Consider the following 14,623-nt stretch of genomic DNA (forward strand, 5'->3'; position numbering starts at 1 on the left):
TTTAAGGGTCTGTCCCCAGATATTAAAGAAAGTTAAGAATGAATGATATACTGTAGCTATATACATATACCCTGTGATACGTGTATCCAGAGTAACATCTTTTAGCTCCACAGCAACAATAATTAATCTAATCTAAGTATATTTGAAAAGATTCAAGTCTAAGATGGCAAAACTGTATTATTAGAATATTGCTGACCAAGAATAAAAAGTGACAAATGAAGTTGTTGCAGCAATCATTCATTACATTTCTGATGAAAAGCAGCCATACAAATATCAGCAATTAAGGGAACCCCAGAAAACTAAGTTTAGTGCTCTATGGTAAAACAATCTCGCCCCCCCCCTTTTCCTTATAACAATTAGGAGGGAATGTAACTACTGTAGGTAAAAAAAAAAAAGCACATTATTTCTGGAAGCTAGAATGTCATGTGTGTGAGCAAACGAGAGAGAACTAAAAAAATAAGACAAACGCTGCAATTCCATTGGTACTTTTAAGAGCAAACCTCACTAAAACCAGTGGGGTTTACTTAGGGCACAGATGCGCTAAATCAAGTTTCTTTCTCCCCAGTGCTGCTAGGATCCACCCCTTCCTAATATTGTATAGCCATTTTGCCTGTACCTCCATTCCATCTCCTTCCACACATTAGTCCTTCCCGGTTGTCCCTCGCGTATACGTACATAAAAACACACAAAACCCCCCAGAAAGACGCAAACACCCCGCCTCGCCTCGCCTCAAGGAACTGCAGCTCCCTACCCCTCGGCCGGTCTCTTCACAGCATCGGTAACCGTAGCAACCGCAGGTGCGGGAGCCATTGGCCAGTTTAACACGAGGCAGCGACCAATAGAGATCCGAGCTAAGCCGCGCTCCGCCAATCCGGGCGAGGCATAGGGCAGGGCGCCTTGTTGACGTCTAACGAAGGGAAGGGGGGGTGCGAGGGGCGGGAAGAAGCGGGAGGAGAGCCTGCGAGGGAGGAGGAGGAGGAGGAATTTGTGCTGCTTGGCTGTGGCACATTAGTCTCACTACCATGGACACCCCGGGGTAGGGCCCTTCCCGGCGGGGTGGCCGCGGCCCCTCCGCGCCCACGAAGACCCAGCGCCGGCGGGGAGGGGCTCCTCGCTCAGTCTACGCGGTGAGTGACCCTTCCCGGCTTCTCCCCCGAGCGGGGAGGAGAGCGGGATAGCTCTGCATCCAGAGCTGCGGTGGGCGAAGAGCAGCGGGGCACGGAGGGAACGGCCTGCCGGAGATCCCGCTGAGGAGGTGGAACTCGGCGTCTCTTCTCGATCCTGCCTTCCTCGCCCGGTCCCTGCCGCTTTTCCTTGCATACCTGCCCCTCCACTTCCTCCTGCTTCAATGGATTTGCTCTCTCCTCTCGTCTCCGGCTAACTTTTCCTTCCTGTCTTACTCCGCTCTCAGATATCTATCCCCCACTTTTTAAAGAAACTTGTCTAACTCCATTAATAGTCTCTCCTCTAATAAGCACATTACTTCTTTTTTCTCTGGTCACCACCTTTCTTTGCTCGCCTATGCCTTCCTTATCTCTTCAGTCCATCTCGCACCCCCAAAACCGTTGCTGTTTAGTTTTTTCCTTTTTACCCCCCCCGAAGATTCTCATATTCATCCTTTAAGTATCCTTTTCCTTCTCTTGTAAAAATAAAAACCTGCTTTACATTCTAAAATATTTGTCTTATAATTCCTCTTTCTATCCTCTGCCTCCTTCTCATCTGTCTCTTTCTGTAAATGGGTTCCACCTAAACACTCTTCCTTTTTTATTTATCAACTTCCTTTATGCAGATTTCCCACTCTTTATTACTTGTCTCCTTTGCCCTTGTATACTTGGGTTCTTGTGTTCAATAAAATACCCTTCTTCCACCGGGTAGCTTTTACTTAGCCTTGCCTTTTCTACCCTTGCTCTTAAATACTGTTCTTCAGAATCTTCAAATGCTGCCTCCTTAAGAATTCTACATTTTTATATAGTATTATTCCCTCTTCTAAAGCTTCCTGTTTCTTCTCTAAGGAGCCTTACCTAATGTCCTTCACCCAGTGAACAATATCTTAAATGCATTGCTCCCCTTTTTAGCTCTGTCCTTGAATTAAAATTAATATCCTGTGATTTCTGTGAAAATTTTCACTTTTTATCTTACAAATAATGTTGCATTTTGTTTCTTTTTCCTCTATACTTTTCTCATTTCTTAAACCTCCCATCTTACTACACAAGCCCCTTCAGATATTCCCCTGCAATTTGCATGTCTCTTAAATGCTTACAAGCTCTGCTCCTTCCTTCATCTCTGCCTTCTCCCATGTTGTCATTGTAGAAATTTCTTTCGGCTTCTTTAGTCTTTTTCTTAAAGGGGCTAATTCCAGTTCTCTTGATTCCCTGTTAGCCAGCTTCCCCCTCTTCTGGCCCTCTAATTCCTTCTCTCATAACCTGGTGAGTCTCTCCTCATTCAACCTTGCCCAGTCTTGTATTTTCTCTCATTTGCTTGTTAGAGCTACTTGCAACCTGGTTGGGAGAGCAAAACCATAGAGAGCTTTTAGCATGTCCTCTCTCCTTCTCTCAACAGACCTCAACTACTGTCTCTCTGCAGTTGCCCTGTAGGGAGAAGACAGGGAAGGAACAAGGGGGTAGCCTAGATTTGGCTTCATGTTTGAGGAGTGTAACCCAGCTCTGTGTGTGTGAGTGTGTGTATGGAAGGGTTTGGTGCTCAGGGCAGATTAGGAGGCAGGTGTGTGCCTGTGAGTTTAAATGGGGGGGGGGCTCTTGTTTGTTCCTGGAGCTTTTAGATAGTGCAGGAATGTGAGGAATGCCTTGGAAGCCAGCTGCAATAGATCCTCTTGTCCAAGCTTTCAAAGGTCACTGGACCGTCTATCTAGCAGCAAGCATCTCTGCCTGACTGCTGCAGAGAATGTGTGGGAGCACTGTCTGTACTACATGCATTACGTAGGATTGGGTTAGATTCTAGTCACAATGCTCTACTTGAAGACTGGTTTTGAAAGCAAAAATGATTGCTTTGGCCTATCCTGGTTAGGCAAGGATACAGCTCGATTACCTTCTCCCTTTCAAATATATTTGGGGTTTATGCCAAGTTTTATTCTAACATAATCCAGGTTAGTGCTATAGCATTTTTTTACATGTTTCAGAGCAGAGCTGTGGGAACTTAAGTGCTGGGAAAACTGTGTAGGAGATTCAGAGAGAATGGACTGATGGAAAACATATTAAATCTATATGGTGCTAAGAATTGTTTTATGGCTTTTTTATGTTAAATGCTGTTGTCAGAAAAGTAATCTGGTGATATCTTTGTGGAGTGCTAACAGAGCATTAGAGAGAACCTCCTCTTGTTAATACTGAGCTCCAAGTACCCCCACCCTTTATAATACCCATCAGATTAACCAACAGAGAAGCAGTGTTTTCCTAATGATGGAGCAGAGAGAACTGTCTGGTACAGCTAAATTACTGGGTGTGTCAATTACCATTTGAAATCACATTGAAGGGCAGTGGGACAGAACAATTGTAAGCATATCGGTTCCCAGATTTATATCCAGTAATGCTGTGGTTTGAGCCTGTTCATCTATTTAAGCTGCCAACACCAGTTAATTTGATATTTGGGGGGGGGGGGCTTGGGTCAATATATTAGGTTGGAGGAGACAAAACATGTTGGAAAGTTTGAAGCAGAATAGTTTAGCTGCAGGTAAAGGGGAATCATCTATGTGTCTGGACATGATTTAAAAGTAGTTATTTTCTGTTTGATTTTTTTTTTAAAAAAACTGGTAGATGAAAGGAAATAATTACAATGCTTCAGTAATGAAGAAACTATAGCAAGCTGCCAAAGCGAGTCCCAGAGCATTTCATATAGGCTGCTGTTCTGACATGTTTGTGGCAGTTCTTGTAAATAGGACATGGTGAATTGGCTATTACATTTAATTAAAAGGTATCTACTCAAAAAAAGTTTAAACAGGATGTTCTGCATCTCAACAGATATTGCTGCTGTTTTGATGAAGTGATTACATTTTCAACCTTTGAAAGGTTTGCAGTCTCACATGCTAAATACATTTATGGATAATTGCTTCTTTTTTATTTGAAAATAAATGTTTCAAAATATTTAGTGGTAATATTTCCTTTGTTCACAATGTAGCGATACTGGGAATAGAGCAATATGTTTTATTAAAAATATATTCTGGAGTATTCTTTCATATGTAAGGCTTTATAATTAATACGTTTGTCTAGTATTCTGAGGAAGGATCGCAAGTGTCAGCATGTTTCAAATGGATGTTTATAATAGTTATATAGAATTATTAAAGGGAAGCAAAAGATTTGGCAAGCAATATACTCTTCCTGTGCTAAAAATTAAGCATTACTAAAATGAGATAAAATATATATTTTGAAAAAAATATATTAAAGGAATTTAGAACCTTGAAGCTTTTTCTACTGCAGTGATTACTAAGATCTTTAAGTACCCAAATGTTTTTATAAATTATTTAAATATTGCATCTATATGTTACCATTTCTCAGCTCAAGATGGCATATGTAGTAGTCTGCTCTAATATTATCCCAGGAACAAAAGTACTTAAACAGAATGATTGCAATTTAACATGTACAATCAGATGAAATATATTATATAGCTGGGAAATTAGCTGAGGGTAGAAGAGCATTTAATGTAGTAGTAAGTCATTGGACTCCACTCTTATGTGTATGTATCTCCTATCCCTTTCCCAAATGATCTGTTTTTTTCTTTACCTATCCTCTGGTAAAGTTACAGCAATTATGGAACCTGCAAAGGTCAGATAACTCAAAACTCTGTACTTCTGGTAGCATCCTAAGAGTTCTCAAATCTAGTTACTAGTTACTCTAACCAGTTTATTTTGGCATTAAGATAGCCTCAAATTCTTCTTCCTGCTTCCTCCTAAGATTCCTTGTGACTAAAAGGCAGTCTTAGATCCTCTTTCCAGAATCATCAATGAAGTTCCTATATTTAATTTTATGTTTCACTTTTAAAATTGCAATTTCTCTTGCTCTCTCTTGTAATATAGATATTGTATTTAAAGTAATACCTATGAATTCCTGTTCATATGATATATAAAATAGAATTTCCCTAAGAATGCTTGAGGAAAATGATCTGAAAATAAGATTTGTACTGTATGAGCAATCCAATAAGAATGTTTCTGTACTAAAAGGTAAAATACATTCTTGAGAAATAGTTATAGTAATTTATAATATAATCATTCTTTTTATTCTCGAAAAGAATATTATCATAGAAGATATAATACTGAAAGCTTAATAATATGAGCAGTGATCTCTGAAGTTTCCTCAGTCAGTTTTCATTATTCATCACAAGGTTTTTATTGTGTATCTCTAACAATTTAAGATTTTTTTTTTCTGGCAAGATATATTGGTTGGTGTATGTTGAGTGTAATTCAGTTATCTACTCAGTTATATGGTAGGAGAGCCTATCCAGTTGGGATTGGAGAGCATTACTTTGCTCTCGCTCCTCCTTTTTCCAAAGAAATGTAAATTATCATATGGAATTCTGAGGTGATGCAAGAAAAGGAACGCAATAAGAATCATCTTCAAGTTGAGTTTGACTTATAGTGATTCATGGACATAACTATGCAGTACTGACCAGGCCAAACCCAGCATAGGTTTTGAGCCCAGCCAGGTGCTGCCACCTACTGAAATTGTAGAGAAGAAGTGGGAGTAACTCCAGAGTAACAGGGAGTTCCATGAGCAGAAAATTGAAGAATGGGAGTTGGTTAAAAAATGGACACTTTGACTTGGGTTTCAAAATGCAAGAATGATATATAGGTACATACATTTATATGTTCTTTGTTTAACAAAGAAACAATACATCAGTAATGGTATAACAAAAGTATACATATATTATAATGATTAAAATAAACTAAAAAATTTTAATCATAGCATTTAAAAATAATTGTTTCATTAATTCATTGATTAAATGTATAGAACTAAGTTGATTATGTCATCTTAAGATCTCTATAAAACTTGAAACATGATATTAATGTTGATATCACCACTATTTGTCACTGTTCCAAAGGCAGGTTCATAAAAGAGAAAGAAGAAAAGAAAAAATTGAAAACAGAAACAAAAAAGAGAAAGAAATCAGTAAAAACAATATCAGGAAACTATATAGCTTTAAATTCTCTCCCATTGTACCTGACTGATGATTGCATCCATATGTTTATAAACATTGAAATTGTTTCTAAGTATTGTCTTTACATCAATTATTTCCTTAAAAACTGTACTGCGTCTGAGTTGGCTTTGTTTTGTGGTATAAGATATATAGAGGAGCCGTTCTTACTTAAATTTAGTCAAACTTTTTAATAGTAATTTTATTAAAGATTATAATTACAACAGTAAAAACTAATACAAACTGAAAAAATAGAATAAAAAAAGTAGAAGTGCAGAAAAGAAAGAAAAAAGGAAAAATAGAAAAAGAAATAGAAAAGAAAAAATATAGTAAAAGAAAAAGAAATATATATACATACATATATACATATACACACATATATGTATACATATATGTATATGTGTGTGTGTATATAAAAAGAAGTGACTTCCCACCTCCATCATAACAAGTATAAACAATTTTAGTAACTTGAAATTTAGTCAAACTTCTCAATGTATACTCTTAATTTTGCCATTGCTGAATATTCCCCAAGTTTGGTTTCTCAGTCTGATACTGTTGGCAAAGTGTATCTCTTCCAATATTGAGCCAAATGTATCTTAATAAATTGTTATAATTTTTATTTATTTGTTCTGGAACAATTCCTAGTAGAAAAAACTAAGGTTTCATTTCAAATGTTTTTCAAATATTTTGAATAATGCTATGTATTTCTTTTCAGTTTTAATTTTTTTATATGACCACTACATATGATAAAATATTCATTCTGCATCACTTTTCAAACATTTTTATTTTATTTATCTATTTTTACAATTATTGATGGAGTTATGTACCTTCTGTAAAAGATTTTATATCAATTTTATCTTAGATTATAGGATGGGGTAAATTTTATTTTTCATAAGTCTTCCCAGCTTATGGGAAAATAAACTAAAGCCTAAGGAGAAGAAATAAAGAGAAAGAGGGAAAAAAGGATCCATATAATATTAATATAAAATTAATTCAATCCTTAAACTTATTAAGTCTAGACCATATAGAGACATCTTCTCATTTTAGAATACAAAGACATTTCAAAAGTTGATAAAGAACATTTATCCTGAATCCATACTTTAACATTAGGAGTGTAATTTTTTTTCCATCTGTGTAAAATAATTCTCTCTGCAAAACCCCAGGCTTGACAGAATGTGAAATTCCAAATTTATTTAAAGAACCTATATCGCCATCAATCTCACACAGTAATCCTAGGCAACTCACAGCAGAACCAATAAAAACAACATACCCTTCCCATCAAGGCACCATAGCAACCAATACAACTAACCCCCCAGCTCAACCCCATCCTAGCCCAATGCTTTGGGGGAAGAACTAGGTCTTTACAGCCTTCTGGAAGGCTAAAAGTGTAGAGACCAACCGGGTGTGATTTAAGGTGCTGGTCACTACCTATAAAGCTCTACATGGCATAACACCTGGTTACTTGAGGGACCGCCTTTCTCCCATAGCATATGCCCAACCAGTTCTTTTTTTAATTATTATTAAAAATTATTATTTAATAATAATTATTATTAAGCTTTTAAATTAATAACAGAAAAAAAGAAAGAAAAAGAAAGAAAAACACAATGATAATAATGGAGATACATATATTGTCAAAGAAAAAAAAAAGTCCTTTACAAAAAAGTGAAAAAAGTATGACAAAGGAAAAAAACATAGTATGAGATGTCATTGTCATTATAAACAGTTACAATTCTATATATAGTTATCTATTGCAAATATTATTCAAATATGTGTATATTTCTAATACATTTATATGACTACCTTTTTTTTTAACTTACTGTATTTTGTATAAATAAGTCCCATATTTCATTATACTTGTCCATGCAAAGCCTACATCTGTAGGCAATCCGCTCATAAGTGGCAACTGCAATCAGGTCTTCAATCCATTGAGTAAATGGGGCCATACATTTATCTTTCCAATGTGGCAATATCAGCCATAGTAAGGGCACAGAGAATCCATTTATGTTGTCCAGTTGTCAAGTTCCATGTACTAGGTATGTAATGCAAGAGAATATTATCCTCTGAAAATTTTAGCTTTTGTCACACAATTATATTTATATGGGCCAGTACTTTCTCCCAAAACTTAGTAAGTATAGGACATTGTAAAAACATGTGTTTTAAAGAAACATTGTCCTTATTATATATCCAACAAAATGCTGTCTTAGATAATCCTTTTCTATACAAACATAATCGAGTCCAATAAATTCTAAATATTATTTTTTGTTGTATAAGTCATAGTTTAAGGTCCATTGATACTCTTGCTATAGAAGTTAAGACACTCTCCCATTGTCTGGGCAGTATAGGAACTTCTAATTCTTTATTCCATTCATCTCTCAGCATCTGCATACCAAATTGATTTATTGATAACAAATACTTATAAAAAACTAATTGTGGTTTTTTTTAGTTTTAAAGGATTTAACAAGTTGTTTTAGTAACTCAGGTGTCTCAGAAGCTGAAAATGCTGGTGGTCCAAACAATGTTGTTAACAAATGTTGTAACTGTAAATATTGCCATTGATTTACATCTGATAGATGAGATTTATCTCTTAACACAGCATATATTAAAAATTCATCTTCACCATCTATCATTATCTTGGTTCAAAGGTAATATCCCTGCTTCCATCCAATTTCCCATATCACCATCTTTTCCCCAATTTTTAATGTTGGGTTTCCCCATGAAGTCAATTTAGCATGGGAAAAGGGGTCAAGTGGGGGACGCGGTGGCGCAGTGGCTTAATGACGCTGAAAGTTACCGGCCAGAAATGGTCGACACTTCAGTGGTTCGAGCCCAGCCTTCGCGTAGCAGAGTGAGCTCCTGCTTCCTCCCCCAGTTCCTGTCAACCCAACAGTTCGAAAACTTACGTGAGTAGATAAATAGGTACTCTCACTCTGGTGGGAGGAAAAATGCTGGCGGCCCCTTGCAAAAGGAGTCGGGAGCAGTTGCTGGTAGTGCAGAAGCCACGCTCGCCCGAAAAAGGCGCAAAGCAACGGAAGTTCCGCCTCCTGCACTCGCCAGCTGGGCTCTGCTCTAGGAAGGAGGCACTGGCAAACCACTTCCGAAACACCTTGCCTTGAAAACTGCAAAGGACTCATCCAAAAGCAGTCACTGCAGAGTCGGTAACGACTGAGTGCAGATTAAAAGAAAAGGGGGGGGTGTCAATTTTTTTTTATTAGACATAACTGACATAATTGTTTCTAACTGACATAATTGTTTCCAGAGATATTAGAATTCAAAGTATCTGCCCAACCAGTTTCATCTGGCAGGGTTGGTGTACTACGGGTTTGATCAATTACACAATGCAACTTATCGAGATCCCAGAATTGCACTTTCTCTGTAGCAGTGCTTGCCCTCTGGAATGAGGTTCCCCCAGAAATTTGAATGGCCCCACCCTACTGGTATTTTGAAGGGCCTTAAAGACCTGGCTCTTTGCCCAGGCCTTTGGAGAGGACAGTTGATGCCCCTATCTTCTTTTTTGTTCCCTCTGGGTTTATTTTCTTTGCCATTGTTGTTCCTTTGTCTTGTGCTGTTTTTGTGTTTTTTGTATTCTCTGTTTTTAAAATGTTTTAACAATAGTAAACTGCCAAGATTCACTATTATCTTAGGTGGGAGATTGTTCCAAAGAGCTAGGGTAGCTATTGGAAAGGCATGCCACCAACATCCTACTAGATGATAACATTTGAGGAAAGGGACCTATAGCACACTCACCCTATCTAACCTAATGGGTTGGGCAGATATGCTCAGGGAGTGGCGGTCCCACAAATAACCTGGCCCTGTGCCATATAGGGCTTTAAAGAGGCTAACCAGCACTTTGAATTGCAACTGGAAAGCAACTGGAAGCTAACGCAGTTTGCACAACAGCGATGTAACACAGATGAACTGCGGGGTGCCCAGAACTGTGCACACCACCACATTCTGGGCCAGTTGCAGCTTCCAAGAGCAGACCCATGTAGTTGGGAAGTGACCATGTATATTTTCTTTAAAATTTATTTTCCAAAATTACAAATTCTTATTCCTGTACCTCAATCCACTTTTCATCCATATTGCCAGTGTTAACCTTCAACTTATTTTTTTTAGTTTTATACAAAAGTGAATTGTTGGTTTTACTTGAAATACAAGGTTTCTTAGAGATCTTAGTGCTACATAAAAAAAAAAGTTGGGAGGCTATGAGGTACAGAGAAAAGGAGGGCTAATGGAGAATGTAATGGAATAAAGAGAACACTTGTAAAAAAATGCTATTGCAATAAAAATATTTCTTTGGTTAAAGTAGTGATGTAGCCTTCATAATCTTAAGGTAATTTGAATTCTGCTTCCCTGTACTATGGGAATGCAGTAAACTTGACAGTGCTAAATTCTTTATTTATTTATTTTTTTAAGTTGGATGGATTGCTTTTTTGACAGAGGGTTATATGTATGTATCTATTTATTGCCCTGTTTATAATGTATAATGAAGGAAAAAATTCTAGCTGATGAAGTGTAACTTTTATATAATATCTAATAGTACATGCAATATGCACTTACATTCTGTAGCCAAAACTAAAGATCAACATATTTTTGTTACGATATTGTGCTGCTCAATAACCATTCAGATTATTGATGCTCTATTTTTTTAGTCGTGATCTTAAATTGGACTGTACTGAGTTATTGTGTTAACTTCTTGATGTTGCATTTTATTTTGTATTGCTCCTAATAGTAGGTGCATGAAAAATAAAACTACTACTACTTGTGACATGAATTCTCTGATTTCAGCAGGGATGATTGTTCAGAATATTTGACAGTTCTAAGATAGGAAGTTTGCTGTTGATGGAATATGAAACCAGTGTTAGTGAAGAACTAGAGTTATGAAAATGAGTAGACCAAATAGGTAGCTGAGTCAAAATGAGGGTCTAAGAGTTTTGGCAGTACTTAAAATAGATGGTACTCTGAAAGACCAGGCACCTTTTGAGTCCAGGACAACAGTGTTGTTGATCGAAAGCACTCTTGCATTTTCCAGTGGGATATGATGTCTATGATAGCAGGGGCTAGCAAATTACACAGTTCCTGCTGCTGTCTCCCACAGATAGTAATAAACAAACAAACAAACAAATAACTATAGATTGCTATAGCAGCAGCCAGAGCTTTCTCCATATGTAATAGTTATGTGCAGGCCTGAAGTTTAACTTTCTTGTATTTAATCTTGCCAGCATCTGAAATTCTGAGGTGAAAAAGGCAGGCCACTTGTCCTTCATTACTATTAATTGATTCATTATTAATTTACCTTCTATTTAATTCCTGCCCTTTCTTGATAGCCAATACTAAGTAGGGAAATTGCCACCACTGTTTATGTGGTTACTGCCTTTCTACAGTGTTAAGTTTGACCATCATTACACGTGATCAAGGTAAAGGTGCTGGAGATGTCATTGGCAGTTGCCATTACTTTACTGACTGCTATAGAGTGGGAAGGGAGCAGGATAACAGCAAAGGTTATGGCAAGCATTCTTCTTTCAGCTCAGAATAGAGGTTAAATTCCCAATAAATCTGAAGCCAGCCTTGCATAATCTGAAGGCTGTATGCTATGAGATGAAAGAAGCATAGCAGTATGAAGGAGGCTGATCAGAATCATGGTGGTTGAAATAAATGTAGGCAGTATTCTAGAAGTCAGTTCTGAGGAAGAGTAGGTGATTGATGCAGGGAGCATAAGGGAGAAAGAACCCTGGGTAAAAGTAGCAGGAGGCTGTATATAATGGACAGGAATGAAGTGGCCTGATCAAGGAGAGACAGAGTTTCTCTCTACTCTGCAGCAAATTTGAGCCATTTGCAGTTTGGGCTGTCACTGTGGCATTGTAACCCAGCAGTGGTAGTTTCAACAATGTAGTCTAGAAGAAGTTTTAGCTAATTTCAAATATTAGCTTGAACTAATCAGTCAATTTGTACATTTCTATTTAGCCAAATTGTACATTTCTAATTAGAAAATATGCAGGCATCTAATATAAATTCATTTATTCTAAAAACTAATATCTTCTATATTTGCTTGAAAGAGACTTGAGATAGTGAACAAAATGAACAATACTTTCTAAAACAATATAGTATTGACTGTCAAACCGCTATCAGTGCATAATTCCAGATGGGCATGGGCAGCCACCAAAAAGACTGTAGAATATACATGGGAAACCCATAGGCTGTGGACCTGATGGACTGGGCATGGTATTCTCCAATCAGTTTGTCTTATTTCTTCCTCAAGTCTCAGCCCTACTTCCCTCTTCCAAATTTGGAATGGCAAGAATTTATTGTGAACCTTATAGATGGGCAGGGTAAACTCAATCTGTCTGTTTCTTCCTCAAGTCTCAGCCCTACTTCCCTCTTCCCAATTACAAATGAGACAAGAGTTACAGATGCACGCTAGGTAAGACAGTCAAAGCTGCTTTTAACATAATTGTAATCTAGCATGTGGCAACACCTAGCTGACTTTAGCTGAGATTGAAAAGCTAAGAAGGATTCAGAGACCTCCAGGAAATATCAAGGCTGCAGGTCAGAATGGGAAGTTTAAAAAAATCCTAGATGAAGACAGTGGCACACACACGCACACAAAGATATATCCTTGAGTCCCCAGCAGTTGAGTTTGATTTGTGGGCGCCATAGTATAAATTAGCAATTATATGAGGAGAGGGGAACCCTTTGGGGAAAGGAAGAGTTAATCTTCCCCAACTTAGCACTTCTCTTGTCTGCTATAATTAGGCTTTATAACAGCTTCCACTGATGTCCAATGACTGCCCATCTAATGTCATGAGGTTAGGGGGTACAAAGTAGTACCTTAGGTGATAATTGAAGATGCAGGGAGGAACATTTGGAAGAAGGGTGTTTTTAAGACAGTGAGATCCCAAGTCATATATTGCTTTGAAAGCCGGCATCTTGACTTGAACCAGAAAAAACACTAGCTAGTGCCATTTAACTAGAGTCAAACGTGTTCTGCTTGTCTTGTCTCCATCAGTTTTGTAGCTTGGCTGCCTGCAACTGGGCACTCAGCAGTGGTAATGAAATATGCTCCATGTTTCTTTCTTTGGCTGCACAGGAACAAGCTTGCAGCATTTTGAACCAGTTGGACTTTTCTGACGTTAACAGAAATACTGTGTTGTTTAGTATAGGTTAGAAAATACATTAGGGTTTTTTTTCTTTTAATCATTGTTTCTTTAATAGGTGTTTGCAAAAGTTGCTTTGTTTGTCCTGGAGCAGATATATGATCTAGGTTTAATGATATAGTAAGGTTATGTCTGTGTTTTAATTATATGGCAAATGAAAAACCAGAATTCAGCCAGCAGCAAAGTTTGATTTAAAATCATCATGAGTAGAACTATTTTTGTTTTCAAAACATAGTCAGACTTCATCAGGAAAAAAAAACAGTTTCACATCAATGGTAACATCCTGGGATTGTGCCATCTAAGCTAGAATATGCACTATATTTTAGTGGACAGGATAATGTAGTAGTAGACCAGAAGTAAGAATAGAATTTGTATGCTATAGATGAGGTTGCCAATCCTCTTCCCTATGGGACAGTCCAAAGATTTTAACCATTACTAATAGAGAATCTAAGTTTTTATTGACCATAGTTAAGCACTAATGTCAACTTAAAATATTTAAATCCTCTGAAAATTTGGGCTATGTAGGAACAAAAAATTGCCCCAGTTTAAAAGCATGAATTAAAGGTAACCTAATGTTGGATCTATAGTAGCTGCATACCTCTTTAGGAAAATACTATATATCCTCATTCATGAATGTTGAATTATTCCAAAGCCAGTACTGATGATGGCAAAGTACCTATTCATTGTTGATTACAACTTCTTGAATTTTTTTGTAAGTAGTCAGCTACAATCTCTGATCTGAGAGTCAGAAATTTTGAGATTGTACTTGAATTTGTCAAGATGTCAGGTGAGCAAAGTGTTTAACTGAAATGTAGTAATGACCTTTTACCTCTACCTCTATGCTCATGCAATAACTAACACTTAAATGTGGTGTTTGATATCAGTATTGAATTCCTGCTGCTGATATAGAAGTGTACTGTTTTTGCTTGACATAGTTTCCTATAACAAAATACTCAATCTCTACAACCAAGAAGTGGTACATTTGATAGTGACTTAGTGTTGAATTGTCTATTTCCCTTTGACATCTGCTCCCCATACTGTTTCACACTAGATCTGTCTGAACTTTGAGTATATAAAGAATTTTGAAAACTGATTTCTGGTTATTAAGAATATAAATTAAAGAGCTGAAGCACATTCCCCAACGTGCTTGTTGGCTTCAACACTTTTTAAAGATACTTCCTTCACTGGCTTCATAATCAGTGAGACCTAGATAAGTGCTTGAGAAAATTTGAATGAAATCTGGGATACTTAAAAATGACAGTGACGTATTTCACACCACTAATGATATGATAATATTACCAGCATATGTTAACATTCCTGGCCATCAGAGGTTT

At 37.2% G+C, this 14,623-nt stretch overlaps 1 protein-coding gene across 6 annotated transcripts in view; it reads left to right on the plus strand.

Annotated features, from left to right (window-relative positions):
• The first annotated feature begins 947 nt into the window (after window positions 1–947).
• Window positions 948–14,623, plus strand: part of PKP4 (plakophilin 4) — a 146,399-nt gene continuing 132,723 nt past the window's right edge. For 4 of the 6 annotated variants that reach the window (XM_088146585.1, XM_088146584.1, XM_088146589.1 and 1 more), the window contains exon 1: window positions 949–1,127. The gene's annotated coding sequence lies outside the window, so the exon portion shown is untranslated. Of the gene's footprint in view, window positions 1,128–3,080; window positions 3,104–14,623 lie in introns of those variants that run through there. The other 2 variants (XM_088146588.1, XM_088146586.1) reach the window with 2 other exon arrangements.

Source organism: Python bivittatus, unplaced genomic scaffold (genome assembly GCF_059951505.1).
Source record: "Python bivittatus isolate LINGU-HERP-01145 unplaced genomic scaffold, Pbiv_v1 ctg000480_np1212, whole genome shotgun sequence".
NCBI lineage: Eukaryota > Metazoa > Chordata > Lepidosauria > Squamata > Pythonidae > Python > Python bivittatus.